Source organism: Halichoerus grypus, chromosome 2 (genome assembly GCF_964656455.1).
Source record: "Halichoerus grypus chromosome 2, mHalGry1.hap1.1, whole genome shotgun sequence".
Lineage (NCBI taxonomy): Eukaryota > Metazoa > Chordata > Mammalia > Carnivora > Phocidae > Halichoerus > Halichoerus grypus.
The window spans coordinates 95,028,628-95,036,208 of NC_135713.1; the positions used below are offsets into that span (position 1 = coordinate 95,028,628).

General features: G+C 46.7%; 1 long non-coding RNA gene across 1 annotated transcript in view; it reads right to left on the reverse strand.

Moving 5' to 3' along the window:
• Positions 1-1,216: 1,216 nt before the first annotated feature.
• LOC118534356 (uncharacterized) overlaps positions 1,217-7,581 on the reverse strand; it is a 21,310-nt gene continuing 14,945 nt past the window's right edge. Inside the window, exons 3-4 of the long non-coding RNA XR_013445740.1 lie at positions 3,201-3,701; positions 1,217-2,362 (exon numbers count right to left, since the gene is read on the reverse strand). This is a non-coding gene — a long non-coding RNA (uncharacterized LOC118534356). The remainder of the gene's footprint in view (positions 2,363-3,200; positions 3,702-7,581) is intronic.

The window sequence follows — 7,581 nt, forward strand, 5'->3', positions numbered from 1 at the left end:
GTGTGCTAGGGACCCTATAGCATACTTCAATGTTCCCTTCCTGAATCCCAAGACAAAATCAGGTTCACTTGAACCTTCAAGGCAGACTTAAGGCAGAGACAATCTGAGCAGAGGCAGCCCCACCTGACCCAACTCTACCTTGGGCAGCATGGCAAGGATCAGGCTGGCCGTGTTTCTGTGTTCCTCAGCTCTGCTCTTCCAACACTTGTTCACGAAGACAATTCTTCTCTCCACGCTGTGTTGACTGAGTTGAGAGGCTCACTTGTCTCTTCACCACAATCTTAATCAGCACAATCATATCTGTTCAGTCAGCATACGGATTCTCAACCTTTGCATCTGTCACAAAGAAAACTCATAGAAGTGGACCCACCTGGCTGGGCTAAGACTTAAAAGCAGGCCTTCTGTGGGGTTCTCTGATCTCCAGTCCAAGGAGGGAGTCCTTACTCTGTGTTCAATGCGGTAGACCGCTTTGTTTTCCTAATCTCATTTAACCCCCACATTAACTCTATGTGACAGGCTCAGTATCTCCTTTTTACAGATGTGGGAACTGAGGCCTAGAAAACTTAAGTACCCTCCCAAGATCACAGAGCTACTAAGGAAGCATTTGCACCCTGGACTATCTGGCAACAACTTTCATGCACTTGTCCCAAGCAACCTTCCACTGAGCCTTGGGAAAGGGACTTCTAAGTGACACCAGCCTCCCAGTAGAAAACCTAGAGCATGTCCAGTTATACCCTGAGCCTGTGGAGCCCACTTAGTGTGAACATACCACCAAACTTGTATTTCCTGCAGCCTTGTGTTATTGCTGTCCTTTTTTGGCTGAGGAAAATGACCCGGGTCTAATTCACACCTCCTTTGCCCTTGGACCTCACCTCCACCCCAGCACCTGGTATAATCACCCATGGGAAGGGGAAGCATGTGAGACGGGCTGATAAAACAGACACAGGCTTTCAGCATTGGTATAAGGTGGGTTCTGTTGCAAATGGAATTGTGAAGGCCTGGCCCCAGCTGGGGCACATGAAGACAGCCCCTTCTTCCTCAAGCAACTCTCACACTGCTAGGCCAGTTCGGGGTGAGATACCACAGCAGCTTGGAAGGTGTCCCCTGTTTTCCCACACTGTATTTCTACACAACAGCTTACTCTGCCAGCTTTACCCAAACTGACTGAGAAAACTGACACAGAGGCGGAAAGCAAAACCAAGTCAAGCATAGGAACTGCAGGAGAGTCAATAAAACACAGATCTGATTTTGTTGGTGCTATGGGAAACTCTTGTTTCAAAAACAAAACAAGACATCCAGAGTAAACGTAGTAAAGCCCTGCTAACACCCGTTTCTAAATATCTTGGATGATTTCAGGTGACAGGACCTGGCACTGGGCCACCTCTCAGGGCGTGGCTGTCCTTATGCTTCTCGGTTTTCAAATCCTTGGACTTTGTTGGTTTACGAACTCAGAAGGCCTGAGGCCTCTCTTATCACACCTCTGCATCAGAATCCTGAATAGCAAACATCTTCTGAACTGAGTACAAGGAAGTTGAGATTACTCTGGGGTCAGGGGCTGAAAAACAGGGTTGAAAACCTGGCGGCAGGAGGCCCTCCTGAAAGAGACAGGTTTGCAGGCACCCAGGTGGAGCTTTCGTTTCAGGACAGTAGAGACACTGTGTCTGGATTGGAGGCCCTGGCAGGTCATGGAGGGGGGCCATTGGTAGGGCTGAGGCCCCTAGTCCGCAGCAGAGCAAGGAAGCGGAGTAAAGCCTGCTCTGTCCGCTCGCTGGACACACACCCATTCTCTCCTCTGTCCTAGGCACACCCCCAGAGGCTGCTCCTCTACGTGGAGACATTACTTGCTTTTGCCACAGCATCCTCTACTAGCTTCTGCCATTCCTTCCAGATCCATCTCTGCTCCTGAACCTGCCCTGCCTGAGGGGCAGAAGGACTGGGCCTCACCAGGGCCTGAGGGCTGGGGTGGTCGCTGCACAGGCAGTTCTGGCTCAGAGAGCTAGAACCACGCTCCTGGTGCCAGAGCCCAGTTTCATGCCCAGACAGCAGCCAGGGCTCCAAGCCAAGGCTGCCTCGCGGCCCCATTGCTCCCTGGCCTCCCGCCAGCGCCCATGCCAGGAAGGAACAGCCTGTCACCCGAGGGAAGTGGGCCACTGGGCACCTTGCGCTCTGACTTCTCAGGCAGCCTTGCCCGGTAGGAGCATAATGCCTTTTGCCCAATTTGATGGTCAGTACAGAGGTTCAAGGGAGGGGCAGGCGGGCAGTGAGATAGAAATAGACACCGAATCCTGCAGGATCCCAAGCTTCCAATTTGAAATGTTGTTTTCCAGGCTCAGGCACAAAATCATTCGTCATCACTCGGGTCCTAACAGAGGAAAAAATACAATGGAAAATTAGATCCCGTGTCACAATGTCATGGGTATAAATAAAATGAAAGGCAAGCTTGACGTCAGTAATGAGGATTCTCACATTCCACTTCACTTCCTCATCATCAAATATGCAGCTCAATTTACCCCCTCGGGTGGTGGAAACCGGTTAGTGTAAACAGGTGGGGGCTCTGATGTTGTGGGGACTGTGTTTCTTTCTCCCTCAAAATTCCCCAGGAGCCCTGGGCAAACAGTCCCAAGGGTGGGCCTCACTCTGTTGGGTGTCCCCTGGGTATGCAGCAACATTCTTAGCAGATGTCACAAATCTTTCCACTCATCCCCTCTGCTTCCCCAGTCTATATTCTTGCACTCAAACTTCCCTTCTTGGGGGCAGCCAGCTTGTCCCTTTCCACCAGACTTCCTGAGATTAGTTGAAGGGACATTTCTCTACCTGGAGAAAAGAAAGGAGAACAAAGGAGGGCAGAGCTGAGTGCTCCTTTGCACGGGAACAGGGCTGGTCTAGATGGTGGCTTCAGCCTGGAGAATATGGACTCATATTGATTCATATTTTGAACACACTCTGGAATATGATGCTCTAAAGGAACCCCATGGTAAATAATTTTGTAGCACAAAATTACTCCTCCCTGCCCTACCGCCAAGTTCTATCTTCGCAAATCTAGCTATTCCTCTATTAGGTTTTTCTCAGAGTGTCAAGCATCCTTGTACCCCAAAGCCAAAAACAGACATGGCCTGGTACACAATCTAACACACCTTTATCATCAAAAGTTACGTGACTTCAAAGCATGCTGAGGAATGCTGACAAGCAGTGCCACTTACGAGAAAACCAGTAGCCATTCATACAAGACAGGGATTGGTGTCTGCCATTATCTGGTTTTATGTCCTCTCAAGCGGTATCGCTGGGCCTGGAATAGTTGTGGAGTCTCTGCCCAATTCACACGCTGCCAGGCAAACCCTCAGATGTTAACTCATTGTTCTGAAATAACTACATCCAACAAGGATTTGTGGACTCTCCTCTGTGCTGGGGACCGTTCTGGAGCTGGGCACAGTGCTATATGAGTATGACCCAGCTCCGGACATCCCTGCTCTGATCTGTGAAGGGTGGGACCAGCAGCGGCACAGTGAAGGGTCTTTGGTTTCTAGCAGATCTGTTTAAAACACAGTTCTGGAGCTTCCTGGCTGTGCAACTGCCCACCGCAGAGGTCCTCAAGCACTGTGTGAGGTAAGGGATGGAAGGTGCTGCACGTGGTGTCTGGTCCTGATGAGTCCTCAGCAGCGTCCGCAACCTTCTCCCAACTCCCCTGTTTGCCAGCATTGAATCTGCTGCCCGGAAAGAAAATACAAAACAAGAAAGAAAATTACTGTTGCATATATGCACAAGGTAGTATTCATTTCCTCATTCTAGCCTACACACACATGAGCACATGCACGAGAGAGAGAGCGTGCACACACACACATGCACACACACACTTTAACCTGGCTTTTGATAGGTGTGATTATTCCAAGCCACAGATTACAATGATATTTTTAGAACTAGATTTCTACTCTGCTGCCACTCAAGAAGTAGATTGGACTGATAATGGACTGAAATGGCATGTGGTCATTTTCCTCTCCATGTGTCCTCAGCAGGGCAGAATTTGGTAGCACCTAGGCCTCAGGCACTTCTCATTTTGTGTGTCATTATGGCTGCTGAGGACAGCTCTGTGGCCTGAATTCTGAGAGACCTATTTTATAAGACGTGTTTCTGAGACCACAGAAGGTTTTTTCCCTTTACCGTAAGAATCTCGTGAGGAAATGTTCTTCAAACTTTGTGCCAGAACGTGCCCAGGGCAGAACTGTGAAGGGCAAGGAGTTAGTTTCTTCCGTTATCCTTCTGGCTTTCTCTCACCAACTTAAGCATCCAGTGTCCAAATACCATACCTGGCTTCTAGAAACTTCTATGATAGTCTCTGTCTGTTTTGACACTATGCAAGCTCCCCTCTTCTTTCCATCTCAAAACTTAGCCTTCCTATAAACCTTCCATCCCAGACCTGCTATCTGCTAGATGGATATGGGTTAACCATGAGGTGGATGAAAATTCTGTGCCAGCAGGTAATGGTTTTGGAGTTTTTTTGTTTTACTTTTTGTTATTGTGATGTTAAAGGAGCCCAGTTGTTTGTTGCACACCCATTTTAGGGCTCTTCTCCTGTCAGGGTAGGGATAAAGTAGGAGGCAAGAGCCTTGTATTCTCCTTGGAGTTTGGATCTTCCTCTAACATACTGAGTGTTTTTGTTCTTTAGACCCAATGTCCAAAACCAGCTTGTACTGGAGTCATGAGAGCTGAGAGCCAAAATTTCAGGAATTTAGCCAGATGGATGTTGAAACACTGCCATCATCAAAAATTAAATTATATAGGCATACAATTAAAGAAATTACATTAAAAATAAAGACAATAAATACTTAAATCTCATCACTTCCTAATTATTTCATTATGCCTACTCTTATCTATGCACTTGAAGTTATTTATGTCTCCTGGATCTCTGTGTGGGGATACTGTATATGGGGTGTTACTGCTCATTTCCTCCCAACTCCATGTTCCATGATGTCACACTGGTAGCTGGAACTCAGCCATGGTGGTAGTACTGACACCCGAGAAATCAGCAAACACTGCAGATCAGGGCTTCATTTATTGCCTCTTTCCCTGCCAAACCAGTTGTTAAGCACTCATCAGCATACCACTATTTTGCCCCACACTGGGCTCAGGAGCCAGGCCTGTAGTCATCTAGGAGTGCTAACATCCAACTTCATGGATGTGGGGAGACATCTTCAGAACCTCCCCGAAGCTCTGCCTGTGCCTTCCCAAAGCCATTTGCCCTAGATAGCTTCTGACACTCTCAAGTCATTCTTGCTATGTTCCCACCACCACCACAGAGACACATGTGCCCCCCACCACGGACACTCTCCCTTTTCTGTCTGTCTGTCTGTCTCATAGTCAACATAATCTGCTTGGGTGTGAATTCTGTTAACTCCAACACAATTCTAGGGAATTTGAGAGTCTGCAGCCTGGGGCTTGGGGGTTCTGAAGTATGAGAGGGGAGAAGCAGCAACAAATGGAATATTTTGGATATAAGGTTACTGTGCTGGGACGCCTGGGTGGCTCAGTCAGTTAAGCATCTTCCTTCGGCTCAGGTCATGATCCCAGGGTTCTTGGATCGAGCCCCACATTGGGCTCCCTGCTCAGCGGGGAGCCTGCTCCTCCCTCTGCCTGCCACCCCGCCGCTTGTGCTCTCTCTCTTTCACTCTCTCTCTGGTAAATGAATAAATAAAATCTTTAAAAAAAAATGTTACTGTGCATACAATCGTTTGGTCCCACAGGTTGACTTCAAAACTGGGAGATAAGTGGTTCTCCTCAGTTCTCCACTGTAGACATATTTTTTTTTTTTTTTGGCAAATGCATACTGGAACTGGAATTTTTACAAGAAAACCTATAGCTTTGACCTCTGATTTTCAAGACACTCAGCTTTTTTTTTTCCCTCAGAGTGAATGGGGTCAAAAAGTATCACCCTTAAAGGAATACACAGTGTTTTGCACTCTACGGAGCCCCATCACATTGATCATTATATCTAGCTTTTAGAATAACACTGAGATGGGAGCAACACACACATCCCTATTCTCCTTATGAACAAAAGAGGCCCAAGACACCTAATTTAGCATTGCCCACCTAGTTAGTTTGTGAAATGGCTGGGATTAGGTCCCACAATGCCAGGTGGAATTGAAAATGCCATACCTGGAGCGCCGGGGTGGCTCAGTCATTAAGCGTCTGCCTTTGGCTCAGGTCATGATCCCAGGGTCCTGGGGTTGAGTCCCGCATTGGGCTCCCTGCTCAGCAGGAAGCCTGCCTCTCCCTCTCCCACTCCCCCTGCTTGTGTCCCCTTTCTCACTGTCTCTCTCTCTGTCAAATAAATAAATAAAATCTTAAAAAAAAAAAAAAAAAAAAGAAAATGCCATACCTTACAAAGATCAGAAACAGACATGCAATTATTTTAACCTGAAGTCAACCATGTCAGCCCATGTGCTATTCTCTCTTCCTCCTCCAAGGACGCTCAAGTCTGCTTTCCACCTGATTCTATGGCATTGAGCTATTTAGAGATTCATCTTGGCCATGCAAACCATTTATTTACTAGAAAGTGAGATTAGGGGTTGACCTTCAGTGTCCTTAACAGATGACACCAGAGTACAAAGAAGAAGACCACAAGGCCGTGGCACTGCAAGGCCACACATTCAGTGGGGGAAGCAGGAAGTGGTGAAAACGCCCCACGTCTAAAACAGAGTACAGGTTTCTTAAAGTGTGAATCCACGTACCATCAACATCTAAACAATTTTTTATGAGACTATGGTTTATTAATTCCTGGCTAAAAGACTGAATGACATTAAGCCTTATTAATTTGCTGGCCAATTGGGCAGAGACTGCGAAAGGGGAAAGGAGAGAGGCCAGTTTTTGCAAAACAGCTGCTTACCCAGTCCTTGGGCCAGACCCAAAGAACCGGGGAAAAGAAACTCCTTATTATATCCTTGTAAGTGAGAGGTTTTGTTTTACAAACTGTGACTGGAAAACTTTGTACCAAAATGTTAATGGTGGCGATTCAAGGAGAAATGAAAACTCTTTTTTTTAATTCCCACTATCAGCATACAGTTTTTAGCTGATAATCACCTTTTTCCAGTCTTCCTTATACTTTCAAAAACACAATAATAACACCTTAAATTTATAAAGCATGTCAGCCTTTGCAAAGTGTTCTTGTCCGTTACTTCAAATGAGCCATATGAATATCCTGTATCAGAATTCCATCCTTAAACCAAACCTAAACCTCCCCCAAGACAAAAGAAATGTAGAAGGGACTTCACACCGAGGGGAGGGATCGCTCCAACTCCCTCTCCTGAATTGCTGTGCTCCCTTAGGATCCACATAATTTTACTCCTAATCCTCAATCCTACCACAAAATTGAGTTCAGAAGATACTCTGTTTGGTCTTTCTTTTGGTGTTCATTTACATGCCTGTCCCCTGGCTAAAATCAATGACAAATGGCTACTTTGAAAAGTAAGACAGAAATCATTTTTTTTTTTTAAAGATTTTATTTATTTGAGAGAGAGAGAATGAGAGAGAGAAAGCACATGAGACGGGGGAGGGTCAGAGGGAGAAGCAGACTCCCTGCCGAGCAGGCAG